At 37.1% G+C, this 14,469-nt stretch overlaps 1 protein-coding gene and 1 non-coding gene across 3 annotated transcripts in view; one reads left to right on the plus strand and one right to left on the minus strand.

The window, feature by feature from the left end:
* EFEMP1 (EGF containing fibulin extracellular matrix protein 1) overlaps positions 1–14,469 on the plus strand; it is a 59,335-nt gene that overhangs the window by 22,685 nt on the left and 22,181 nt on the right. The window lies entirely within an intron of this gene.
* On the minus strand, positions 8,462–8,565 carry LOC121016501 (U6 spliceosomal RNA). Its single transcript, XR_005784316.1, has one exon. It is a non-coding gene; the product is annotated as a U6 spliceosomal RNA (small nuclear RNA).

Genomic DNA, 14,469 nt, shown 5'->3' on the forward strand with positions numbered 1-14,469 from the left:
GAAGACAATAATGAAGTGCACTCTGAAGGAAAAAAAAGGGAAAAGATACATAAGCAAAAACAGAAAAATCAATGAAGGTGGAAACCAAAAAATGGAACAATGTACAGAGGAAATTGTAAAATCAGATGGTGACATGGGTCAAAAGCCACCAGCCACATCCAAACTCTCTTAAGAGAATGTTCTAGTAGCTAAATTGTGAATTAGCCAGATGGAAAGCATAGATAAAAGGCTAATACGGCTATTAAAAGGAGTAATTAAAATCCAAAGGAAGTGTTTTATTTTTTCTTAAAATGAATATGAACCAAATGTTGTTAAATTGCTTTTTAAAGTGCATTAAACAGCTCTGTGTGGAGTTCAGTACCTTTTCTCTTTGGTTCACTTTCCCCAGAATTAGTTTCCAGATTTTCCCAGGTGTCTCTGATGCCAATAATAAAAATCTCTTTGGGCCTGTTGAGTAGGTACTAGATAGAGTACAATCCTAGGTACTAGGATATCCTAGGTACTAGGAAACCAGTTAGAGGCCAACCTCTGGCCTCAGGCCTGAAGCATCCTGGGGAAGTGGGTCTGGTTCATGAAGCAGTCAGTGAGAGCTTGGGCAGTCTTCAAGGGGGCTCCCAGTCAGATGTGGTTCCCCTTACTGTGAAATCCAGAAAGGGGAAAAAAAGTATTATGCTCATAAGATTTCCTCATATTCAGCCATCCATTTGCTAATACATTCTCTTGACATAAGTAGCCTACTAAATTCCTCTTTCCTCATCACTAACTCTAAAATGACAGCTTAAGGATTATCCTTTCTGCCATTTACCATGAAACATAGCTCCAAACCAGTTTGTTGTAGGTTTCTGAGCTTAACCACATAGCTCACATTGAGTGGATAATCAATCATTCTATGACTAAATCCATCTGGAACAAATTTGAAGAAGTGGTCATGTAGGTTTTTTTTTTTTTTAAATTAAACTGAAACCAGAGTTGATTTCTTTTTGCAAAGATTTAAAAGAAAAAAAATTATAAAACTCAACAATGACTTCCCCCACCCCAGAACTCATGCATGCTCTCTGAGTAAGACTGGTTCTGTCCTGCCCCCATTTTGCATTTCATTTAATTTTTCAGAGAGATAGTCCTTGAGTGCTTTGGAGGAGAATCCCTTCTCAGAGAATGAGGTCACATTCCCTCCTTGGATGGAAGGAAAAGGAGACATTTTGTGGCCAGGTTGTCGCCATAACTTCATGCTGATCTTAAATTCCCAAACACAATCTTAAATTCTCAACTGAGTGATTATGGAACTAAAAAAGTCTGTTTCTAGCCATTCTTGCTGGATCCACTACTTTTTACCCTGTAGGCATAAAAGGATAATTTAAATATCATGAGCCTTGGCTTTAAAGAACTCCACCTTTACCTGGCTAGACCCCAAATTGTTAATGTAAATTTAGAATATATTTTCTCATGTACACCCTGAAATATGCACCATGCATGCATTCATTTGTTCAGCTTTTAGTTGTTTATTCTCCAAATCATGTATCGATGTGTTCAGTTTATATGTATTCAAACTGTACTAGATGCCTAACATACCACCTTACTTGCAAGGACTTTTCAGGCTAGCTGAAGAGGTAAAGTAAGGTCCGATTTTTAAAAAATTAGATGACACAAATAATTCAGCTTAACAATTCAGGTCAACAAAACATTAGTTGAGAGCCTCATTCCCCATGTAGTCAATGGTAAAAGCAGTGGTAGAGTCCAGAGGAGGAATTGGTTGCTGCAAACAGAAGCCATACGGGCTTTTTGGAGGTAGTGGATGTAATCGAAGTCATGAAGGATGAACTGGATATAAATAATCCCGAGAAGAGAAGGGGCAGGCTTTGCTGGGTGGATGTCCTGTATACAGAATAATGGTGACAATATCATGTCACTGTTTGGGGTGAGGGAAAGGGGGGCTATTGTGGGGGCTACAGGAAACAAGATAGGAAAAGTCACTGAATCATTGGAGGACAGTTTATATGAACCCTGAATTCTTGGTTAAGCCATTCAGATTTAGTAATGTCGTAACTAGTAAAAGATTTTGAGCAAAGAATGACATAATGAAAACACTGCCTCCAGACAGTTGTAGGATGAGGAGGAAAAATAAATATACACATATGGTTAAATACGTTAAATCATCTTAATAGGACTGGGATGGATCTGACTTCTTGTAAAGTGAGTGAGTTCCTCAAAAAAGAATTGCATTAATTTTCAAGTACTGTACATATAATAACAATGCTAATACGAAACATAAAAAGAGTTTGATCCACAAGGACTATTTTCAGGATCACAGTAATTTGTTTAAAACTATTTCTAACAGACACATTCATTATTTTTGCATGTAAGTGATGACTCAAATCTTGAGTCAAAGATGACTCTAACTAAGTAGGGTAAATGGTTTATAATATTGTTTGGCAACATATTTATTCATAAGTATTACAAAGGTAAACATCAAATTGTAAATTAATAATATTTTGGTATAATTTCAGCTCTTACACCCCATGAAATAACCAGTTAGAAGCTAAACAAGCCCTTAAATGATCTCCTGAACAATCAGCCTTTCGACTCATGTTCACATCCATTAAACTGTAGAATGTTCATTAGTCATAATATATGGCTGAAGGAATACAGAGTAAGTCTCTAACCATAAACTATGTCTGAACATAGACCTTTAATAGTACTCTCTTATTTCTAATATGGTTAAGGCTGTGATGCTGTGAAATGCAATGAACATAACCTAAGCAGAGTCATGCTCTGATTATAACAAGGTTTTCGCAATTACAGGAAATTATGGCAAGAGGTAATTATCCATAGGCCCACTTTCCTCTATATGCCCCCTATCATCCATTTTGCATGTAAGCATGAACCAAGAAATAATCTGGTTATATACAGAGGAGAGCAAAAGTTCTCCTGGTATGGCTAGGGGAAATGCATTTCCTAGTTAAAAATTATCTTCATTAAAAATAAGAATTTAAATGGAATACAAAAAAAGAAGGGGCTGTTTGAGAGTGGGAGTAAGGCTGGACTGCTAAGCTAATAAAGCAAGAACTTAAGAACATAAGACTATATAGTTTACCTTATGAAATAATCCAAAGGAGTCTTAACTAGATTTAGATCTCCCTTCACTAAGTCGTGATAGTGTGTGGGTGTGTGTGTGCACGCACACATGTGTGTGTTTAAGACCTACCCAACAGCTAGAACTTTGCAAAGGTAAAACACCTATTTTGTCTGTTTATTGATCTGTTTAAGCTTCCATTCTAAAACACTCCATAAGCAATAGTCACGCCTGTGCTTCTCCTTTACAAGAGTGGTGTCTTCTGGAGATTATGTATTAGTTGTCTAGATTTACTTTATTCTTTTACATTTGATTTGGGGATAATATGGGGAAAGAAAGTTTTAACATTTGCTTTGATAATTACAGTTTGGGAGATAGCACAAGACCACAGACTCACTATCCTATAACTGTAAGATGATTCAACAAACTTGAGTTGAGTAACTATTGTGTGCAGAGCACACAATACAAAGATGCTGAGAATACAAAGATAAAAGCTTATATTGCCTGCCCACCCTCAAAAGTTCACCACCTATGAGGAAGTGGACAGCATTGACAATGTGGCATTTTGAGTCGCATTTTAAAGACTTCCCAGAGAAGGTGACATCAGGCCTCAGTCTAAGGAAGTTGTGGGCATTAGCCTTTAACAATTTGGAGAAAGAGAAGGGGGGAAAGGAGAAAGAATGTTCCATGCAGAGGGAAGAGCACTTGCTAAGGTCAGAAGTAAAAGACAAAAGAAGGGGACAGGTGTTCTGTATGATTCAGTGTGCAGCACATGACTGTAGGTAAGGATCAAATCATGAAGGGCCTTGCACAGCACATTAAAAAGTTTAGATTTCATCCTGAAGATGGTGGAAAAGGACATAGTGAGTTTTCCTCTGCACCAAGTGAAAGATGTCCTGTACAAATATGGGACTACTGCAAACCCAAAGGAAGTCTGCTTGCTTCGCTCACAGAGGAGATAAACACATCATTTACTTTTAAAACATTTCTGAATCCTAACTTTGTTGACTCAGATAATTTCATTGTAAGTAATCAGGACTGGTTCTAGTCTCCATTTATAACAGTGCTATAAGGGCAAATTAAGTATGGATTTCATTCTAAAAATAGCACAGCTCAAATTTTTAATGAAATGCAATGCAATAGGGAAAATAGCTCAAGAAACAGCTAAAAACATCAGCATTAAAAATCCACTCAGCAGTTAGTGCGTTGTTCCAGGCCATTATGATTTTATCCATCCAGAATATAACTGTAACTCGTAAAGGATTTTTACTACTTGGGATTTATTCCATCTTAAAGCTTGTACTAAAACTTATTGGAAGACTAATTTGAAAGTAAAATTTAACTCAGCCTTTCAAGCTACAAGAAGTTCTATACATTCACCTTACTTGGCAGGGAATCCCTTAGTCTTGTAAAAGAAAAAAATAATGTCGTAACAATTGTATAAATACTATGGAAGCATTGAGTGTTATTTATTGTGTTTTGCCATGTTGTAATATAACGGTGCTAGAATTTATGCATCAAATCCAATGGAAAGCCCAGTTGGTACCTTCAACAAATTGGGGCCATAAAATTTATATGGGCCACTGATGTGTACCTCGGGTTATCCAGCAGCTGGTTTCCTAATAAAGAATGCCAGCATTCGGTAGTCAGAGCACAACTTGTTTAGGACCCTGAACCAGACAAAGGGGCATGCTTTTACCCTTAAGAAGGCTCTGGTTAAGGAGGAGGTTGGGAGCGACTATTTAAGACCTCTCAAGGCAGTTGACTTTCTAGAGATAGCAAGTTTGCTGCTGCTGTTCTTTCTTAACGAGGATACAGCTGTCCCAAAGTCAACTGGACAAGCTGCTTTCTGTAGTGATCTTACATTGACCCAAAGTAATCTGGGAAAAGAAGCATAAAGAAGGTGGGCATGAGCTGGACCTTGAAAAGAAATCTATCCTATTAAAGTACAGGGGCTGGGGAGAGGCTCATGGGGGGCAAAGTCAGACAGATGGCAACATGTGTCTTACACATGGCAGTATGTAGCCTGGCTGATGATCATATAAGAATGCATTGATAAGTTGGAATTTAAGGAAAAGACTTGTTTTTATATTAAACCACCTGTTATGTTGCAGTGAGGTGCAAGCTAATCATACAGGACCTTCTGCATTTTATCAACATCTACATGAGTAATGATGAGACTAGTTGCAGGTGTTGGAGTTCTGGGGGCCTGGACAGCAGCCCACCTTCACTGAGGAGATAAAGATGGCAGGGGCACCCTGCTGAGCTCCCAATTGGTGCACTGGAGGGTCACAGCACTGGGCCAGGAAAACAGCCCTCCCAAACCATTGGTGAAGCAGCAGTGCCCAAGGCCTACAAACCAGGAAGAGATGTCCTAACACTAGTTTGGATGTGACAGCAGTCAGAGCTCTGAAGTTAAAAGAATAGTCTGTTGCGGCACCTGGTGTCTCAGTTGGTTAAGCATCAGCTCTTGATTTCGGCTTAGGTCATTATCTCACAGTTGTGGGTTTGAGCCCCTTGTCAGGCTCTGTGCTGACAGTGCAGAGACTACCTGGGATTCTCTCTCTCCCTCCCTCTCTCTCTGCTCCCCCCCTGCTCTCTCTCTCTCTCTCTTTCTCTCTCTCTCTCTCTCTCTCTCTCTCTCTCTCAAAATAAATAAACTTAAAAAGAATGGTCTGACTGATCAGGGTGAAATTGAGAAAGGGCAAATACAAAATTGAATGTTTAAAGAGCAAGAAGGAGTTAGAGGTGGAAGATAGAGAAAGATAGTATAAGAAGATGACGGAAAGAAGTCAGCCTAGCCACCTGCCAGTTTGTCACACTATAACCATATGCACAGTGTTTTTCTTCAAGCTTGAAATTCTTTCATTTTTTTCCTGTTAATTTTCTCAGTTAAACCCTTGATATCGAAACAAGAGTCTGTCATATCCACATACATAATTTACCTACAACTATAATGAAAGCATTGGGAAGAGGTCATTTAGTGTTTGAAGGAAACCAAAATTAATCTTCCTAAAGACTATTTTTAATATGCCACGGTCTTACCATATTACTAGCATTGCATTTACAACAACAACAACAACAACAACAAATGGCTCAAAATCAAACTTTCCTGTATGGTGTGATTGAATGGATGCTTCATCAACTGCAAATTATTCAGATCACCATTATGTTTTGTGGAGACTCCTCATGTGAAAAGTCAGATGTCAATGTTTTCATCTTAGAGTCTAACTCTGAGCCTTGTCCTTATGAATAAACAACCAGAAATACTTGTCCTGACTTTACATGCAGTTGTTTCCACTACACTTGAAAATATTCCCCATCTGTTCTTTGGTTCTGATTTGTAACTTCAGCACTGTCTTGAAAGATGATGACCATAATATCCTGTTCTTAGCCAATATAATAAAAATTGCTGCTGAAATTTACATTTTCATAGCTTTTTCATAGTTGGAACTTGTTCACACAAAAGTTCTTTCTCAGAGTAACATATAGGTTCTAATTAGAGCTCTAATTAAAGCTATGTTTGCTAAGTAGCCTTTATAAACATTAATACTCCATTGCTGTGAAGCAATTAACTGTCCTTTCGTATCACAAAATAATACTAGATTTCTTTTTGTTTTGCCATATCTCCTTTGTTTAAATGCAGTTTCCCCAATGAGAAAAACTTTAAGAAAGGCTGATTTTGCCTATTCTCATATCCATTTATCTGGACTATGCCAAAGGAAGGGAAGTCATTCAATGCTGTGGTCATTCTCCTGACTGGATTTCAGTCATGACAGACCACATTCAAAATAGGACACTGAGCAAGGAAACAAGGATAGGATATGTAATTATAGACAAGTGCATAGAAAATTATATTAAAAGCCCTGACTTTCTGCAGTTTTTTGCTTCATTCCATCTGTAGACAACAGAGGTGCCAACCTGATATACACTGACTTATAGTCATCTCACAATGTTAAATACAATTTATTGAACACTTAGTGTCAACCAGGTACCATTTGCAGGAGAGGGGGTGTTATTTCAATTAGTACTCACAATACCATTATGAAATAGGTATTATCCCTCCTTGACAGATGTGGCAGTGAAACTTGGAAAGGTTAAATAACTTTCCCTGAATACACACCTAAAATGTGGTATTTCTTGAATTTGAACTGAGACCTACTCGATGCTAAGACCTGTGATCTTACCCACTCTTGTGTCTCAGTCATATTTCATATCATTCTGTCAGTGAGTTCCATAAGAAAAAAAATTTATTCTAGGGTTCTCAGACTTTCTAAAAAGATCAACAAGTCCTCCCATAAACTCTAATTCTTGGTATAATAAATTCTTGGTATAATTAGGTTAGAAAAAAGCTAGCACAAGCACCAAAAAAGTCTCAAATATAATAACCTACGATTTAAAAATATTGTGCAGTGAGAAAATAGTATGATTGTTGTAACTCTGGAAGCCCTGAAACAGATCCCTGGCTGATAGGTCCTTATACCTATCTGGCAGCCTCACAATCATCCACATTAACCACATACATGCCTGAAGCCAAAGATTTTCATTTTGAGGTTTCCATAAACAAATTATTACATTTCTAGGGAAAAATAATTCCAGGCTAATTTCAAAATTAACAATATGAACTGTTCAATTTTTCCATTTTCTTCTAAAATGAAAACTTGGAATATGATAGACTCTACGGATGTGCTCCATGCAGTAACCATTTTGAGTATATATATATATATATATATATATATATATATATATATATATCAGATCTAAGAACACAGTCTTTCTTTTTTCTTCTGTGTTGATTCATGCCAAGAAATTCCCTTAAAGACTGACTTAGTTTGGCATCTACCTTTAACATATCGACTGTATAACTGGCAAAGGTCCATCTCCCTTTGTACTCTACAGACATAGAAACTGTGTATGGGGCGTGTTTCCCCATGAGATTTTTTTTTCAGAGTTTATGCTGCCAAACAAGCATTAAGCAACTCTAAATTCCTGAAAGTATGTAACTTTACAGGTACACAGTAGTGCATTTAAACATGGAGGAGCACTTTCTGTTCATCCCACTCTGCTAACAGAGCCATTTAATCCTGAAAGATGAGTCCACTTTTAGATGCTCCTTTTATACTATAGATCAGAATCCACTGCTGAAAAATGAAAAAGAAGGGAAGAAGAAATAGAGACCTATGATCATGGTTCATCAAAAAGCAAGAGCATGTTATTCAGGTTTCCCAGGATCCAATATTTTAAGTTAGAGAGGGCAGAAGAAAGAAGAGTTGGAAAATGAGTATTTTTTACAACAGCATTCAGGAATTTGGTAAAATAGGCTTTACTTTTGGATTTTTAAAACTGAAAGAGATCTCCGTCTCTCAGAACAGATCTCTGTCTCCCAGATCTCAGAACATACAGTCCATGAATTTGCGTGTCATCCTTACGCAGGGACCATGCTAATCTTCTCTGTATTGTTCCAATTTTAGTATATGTGCTGCCGAAGCAAGCACAGAGAATACATAGTCCAAATACAATTTTGCCTCCGATGGAAATGTAAGGTAAAATGCTTCAAACTCATTTAAAAGTCCAAAGACTATTTAATATGCTAGCTTGAGAAGTCTTTAGGATTGAAACACTCACCGGGTCAGTAGTTCTATTGAACAGTATTTTCTTTAGTTTCCTATTGCCTTTAGGTACTCCTTGAACTAATACTCAGGAGTTACTTGAATGCTGTTACCTCACAACACTGAACGTGTTTTAACACAGACAGGAGGGGATATCCCACATCCTGCGTATGTCAAACACAATTTATCAGCAACTTAAATTCAAATATGCATGATAATTCATGAATAACTTGGGGAAAATGGCAACTGTAGTATCAATTTGGAACAAAACCAAAAAGTCAAGTCTCACTTGGTTTAACAGTATATGAAAGATTTGGACACAAGCTGATAGTTGTTCAAATTTAACATTTTGATCACTGAATAATCTTATGCCTTAATATGATGAAGGTTGCAGAGCATTCCTTCCTGAAAAATAATTCATACAGGACAAAAAAATACTAAGTCTAGATTTTAACTCCTACATTGCTCAAGGAAGAGGAATAAAATAACCACTTAAGATGAGACCTTTCCTTGCTATACTTTATCATAGAGCAAGGTTTTCAGATGGTAGGGGATAAATTATGAAAGTATAGAAGTAAACATTACAACTCTACAGAGATATATGTACGTGCATCATGTGTCAAATGAGACAACGCATAGACATTGAATTTTGTTGAACCCTCACAACTTTCTACATTAGGGTTCCTGCAGCATCTGTTTTTTGATTTTTTTGATTAACATTTTCAAACTCAAAGTTGAATGTGTGATACAATGAACATTCAACACCTGCCATCAGATTCAGATTCAGAAATTGTTAACATTCTGCCATATTTTCATGCAGTGCCTTCACATCGTTTTTAAACACAGATGACCTGTCAAATCCCCACCACCACTGAGATCCACATTACATCATTTGCATATTTCCAGGGACGGGAACCTCATTACTTATTAATATATTAAAATGTCCAATGACCATAGTTTTTTTTTTTTCTTACCCTGAACTAAAATCTGCCTTCCTTGGGGCCCCAGGGTGGCTCAGTCAGTTAAGCGTCTGACTTGGGCTCAGGTTATGATCTCGTGTTCGTGGGTTCAAGCCCTGGATCAGGCTCTGTGCTGACAGCTCAGAGCCTGGAGCCTGCTTTGGATTCTGTGTCTCTCTCTCTGCCCTTCCCTGCTCTCTCTCTCCCTCCCTCTTTCTCTCTCTCTCAAAAATAAACATTTTTTTAAAAAATCTGCCTTCCTTGAATTTCTACCCTTGTGTTCTAGTTCTGCCTTTGGAAAGACATGGTCAAGACTTTTCCCTTCTTCTCTAAGTGGCCCTTCAAAACCCTTAAGTTCACTTTTATAACAGACCATCTCAGATACAAATTCTATTTGTATTTTCTTCTCTTGTAAATTGAGTGCAGTGGGTAAAAAGATAAGGAGATGTAAGGAAGGAAGGAGGGGCTATAGGCCTTCTTAAGGGCCCACAAGATTTCATATGTGATATTTTCATTTTCATTCAGTTTGAAATTTCAATTTTCAATTTCAATTTTATCTTCTTTAAACCATGAGATCTTTGGAAGTGTGTGTCTTCTTTTCCAAAAGAAGGAGATTTTTCTGGTTTTGTTGTCATCAATGTTGTTTCTATCAGATTTGCATTGTAGTGAAGGAACAAAATCTGTATATTGTAATTTTTGAAATGTATTTAGACTTGCCTTAAGGCTAGCATATGATCATTTTCTTTTAACATTCTCTCAGTGCTTGAATAGATTATGTATTTTGTGTAGCCTTCTATGTATATCAAGTAGTTCAAAGTTTTTAATCGTGTTATTCATATTTTCTATTCATTTCTGAAAATGTATGTTTATTTGTTTAGTTACTAAGAGAAATATGTTAAAATCTCTCGGTGTAATTGTGTGTATTCATTTTCCCTTTAGTTTTACCTATTTTTGCTTTATCTATATGGAGGCTCTGTGATTAAATGCATTTCTATCCTGAATTTCTACATTTTCCTGGTAAACTAAAACTTTTTTCACTACATAGTATTATTTTTTATTGTCTAGTAATCTTTTTTTTCCTTAAAGTCAGCTTTGTCTGATATTGATATTGCAAAGCCAATTTTCTTTTGATTAGTGTTTGCATAGTATTTTTTCATCTTTTTTTCTTTAACTTGTGTCCTTATATTTAAATTGTTTCTCTTGGGGCATCTGGGTGGCTCAGTCTGTTGAACGTCTAACTCTTGATTTCACCTCTGGTCATGATCCCAGGGTTGTGGGATCGAACCCCACATCAGGCTCCAAGCTGGCGTGGAGCCAGCTTGGGATAGTCTGTCTGTCTGTCTCTCTCTCCCTCTGCTCCTCTCCCCCACTCACTCTCTCTCTCCCTCTCTCTCAAATTGAAAACAAATTTTTTCTCTTAAAACAGAATTTTTAGGTTTTTTTTCTTTGTAATGAACATGAGCATTTAATCTACTTATATTAATATAACAATTGCTTTGATTCGGTTTAAACTACCATTTTACTATTTGCCTTCTATTTGTCCTGCACATTTTAGTTTCCTTTTCTTTCTTTTCTTGCCTTCTCATTTTGTATTATGGCATTTCTCCCCGAATTAGATTTGTAGTTTTATGCTATTTTACTGTTCCTTTAGTGTTTTCCCTAGGGATTACTTTGATATGCATCCTTGATTTATCAAAGTGTAAAATAAATTAGTAGTTTTACTTCTTCCCAGACAATGCAAGGACCTTCAAATACTTAAACTCTATTTACCTTCCTGCCAACGTATTATTCTCATGTATTTTAATTATAAATACTTTATAAATCCCAAATATGTTATAAACCCCAAATATTTTATAAATCCCCAAAGACCTTCCTATTATTGTAACAAATACAGTCAGTATTCATTTAGATTTACTCACATATTTATCCTTTCATTGCTTTTCATTGTTCTGGAATTTTGAATCAAAAAGAGAAAGGAATTTAGTGCAAATTTGGTGAGTTCCACCCCTCCTTCATCCTACCTCTTTGCTTCATTTGGAATTCAGAAAAACATAAGGGCCCTGAGGCATATGGGGAAACATTGTGCAGAAACATAAGTAAGATGTAATGAAATGGGTAGGAAAATATACACAAGAAGGTAACATGCTCTGAAGGCAAGAAGCACAAAGATGTGCTTTATTTAAAAAGCCTTAAGCAGTTAATGATTTGGAGAAGTATTGCCAAATTACACTCAGCAAATTTAGTAGTATGCCCCAATTTAGTGGGCACAAAAGCTGTTTATTGTTGAATGAACAACAAGTATAATGTAATTGGTTTCATACAATTAGGAGGTCACCAAGCCATGCTTGTTATAATTGGCATTGCCATAGCCAGGGGCTTGTGTGACCTCAAGCGATGATTGGCCTGAAGGAGTAAGCCAAGAATGTGTGTGCTTTGGGCTAGGAAGACTGACTAATCTGGCTGCAAGGCTCAAGGAGGGGGCCAGGAATCAAGTCACAGTGCTTAGGCAGGGCATGGTGGATTCAGCTGAATGTAGTCAGTCTCCATTCAGTTCATCACTCTCCAGGGGTTTGATCTGGAGCCGGGGATGGAAGGTGGTTGGGAGGAGGGAGGTAAAGTGGTAGGGCACCAGGAAACCACAATTGAAATGTCAGTTCAAAGGCATCCCATAATAAGATGGGATCATAATGCTTCTGAAAGCCATCCAGTTTGAAGCTGGTCCCCAGCTTGTATGGAACTTTCACACAGACTGTCTTTAATTCCTGGTACTGAACCACCCTAAAGCAAAGATTAATGGTGCCACTTCTTTCAAAATACAGTTTTACCTACACAAGGTTGTGGGTTGATGACTGGTTGTAATATCAATCCAAATACCAGGGTCATCTTTTCCCAAACATATTTTTAATAGGTAATTAAGTTTAAGAAGTAAAAAAAAAAAGGGAGTTTACCTGAGAAATGTCATATTCACAGAGGTGTGAGAGAACACTCTTGACGACTAGCAATCATCTATCAAGTAGAAATGTTTTTCCTTAAGATTCCGAAAGCAGTAAGTTTCACTGTGCAAGTGTGCAAAAAGAGCAGAAAAATAATTAAGGACTCCATTTCTTTGCTTGTTCTGTTTTGGCCTTGTGAGCAATTGGTTCCTTTGGTCTGTGTGTAGTACAGGTGAGTCACGAGTTGAACTGGTCATGTGTACCACTTGGTTTTCTCCCCCATGTTCATGAACTGTGTGTCTAACCTCATCTGATCATCTTGCAAATGGGCACCACTAGCCACAGAGGAAACTGCTTGAGAAAGGGTCCATTTGTAGTGAAAATCAATCATCGTTGCTGGAAAAGCAACTCCAAGTCCATGTAGCATGGTTCTTCCATATGAGAACAGCATATTTCAAGGTTCTGATAGAACACAGGGCAATGACAAGGACTTCCAGGACACTAGATTCACCACCCTCTAAAACAAAGAAATGAACTGTCAGTGAGGCTGATGTTTGTTGATTTTGGTGATATTTTTGTTTATCATTTAAAGCACACCAATTATTAACAATCTGTTTTGCCAGAACAGATAAGAATCTAGAACTATAAATCTACTGCTGGCCATAGATGAAGACAGTTCTCTTTTGTTACTTAATATCAGTATTTATTTTCTCCACTAGAACTGCTTAGCTTGGGCGAATTCTAGCTGATAATTTCAGAAGGGTGAAAAGCTAACTAGAACTGGGCATTTAGCCCAGATAAATCTGATTCCAGTACTATGAAAGAAGCAGCAAGGGAAATAGAAAGTCTTTGACAAAAATTGTTGATAATTGGCTAAGGACTGGGGAGGGAAACAGAAGACTTGGAGAGCTATGAATGTTATTCTAATAGAGAAGAAAGACACAAGGGAGGAATCAAGGTACTACAGATTAACAACCATCTCTTTAATTCTAAGAAAAATTGAATATATATACATATATAAAACTACAATTAAAGGTCTGCTATCCAAAACTCAGGAAATGAATCTTTCTGAAGACCAAAACTGCAGGGGCAAAATGGAAATCTAGCATTTCAGTTTCTACTCTGTGTGACCTTGGGCAGGTCACCTCACGAATCTACATTTCAGTGACGTCCTCCTGCCTCATCCATAAGTTGTGCATGATGTGACCACTTATTCCATAGAGCTGTTATCAGGATTAAATCTGAGGCTTGCAGATCCAAATTTCTAATCAAATCATAGATGTTTAAATATTGCTAAGTATTTGTCTATTTTTGCACCAATTCATGTTAGAATTTTAACAAGTTTATATATGAAGTTATATAACATGTCACACACCATCTTGTTAATCAAAATTTAAGCAATATGGTTTAATGTCTTGATTACTCAGCTTATCATTATTAAGAGCCATGAATGAATGAGGCAGCAGTAAAACAGCACTGCTCTCAGCACTTATTCAGATGGTTCCTGCTTTCCAGGATTATACTGAAAAATAAGATGAAAACCCAGAATAACAGTAAGATCCTTACACAATGAGTCCCTTTTATTTAAAAAGTTCTAGGGGCACTTGGGTGGCTTAGTTGGTTAAATGTCCTACTCTTGATTTCCAGTCAGGTGATGATCTAACAGTTCATGAGATCAAACCCCATGCCCCTACCCTCTCAAAATAAATAAATAAACATTAAAAGAAAAAGTTTTATACAGTAAATAGAAACAGTTCTGGGAAACAATTTATTGTCCTGTCACTAGAAAGGATTAGGACCAATCATTCTGAGCAGATGGGTATCTATTTAAACTGTTAAGAATGTGAAAGAAAGGGAAGGGAAGGGAAGGGAAGGGAAGGGAAGGGAAGGGAAGGGAA

Source organism: Herpailurus yagouaroundi, unplaced genomic scaffold (genome assembly GCF_014898765.1).
Source record: "Herpailurus yagouaroundi ecotype Mexico unplaced genomic scaffold, PumYag 210, whole genome shotgun sequence".
Lineage (NCBI taxonomy): Eukaryota > Metazoa > Chordata > Mammalia > Carnivora > Felidae > Herpailurus > Herpailurus yagouaroundi.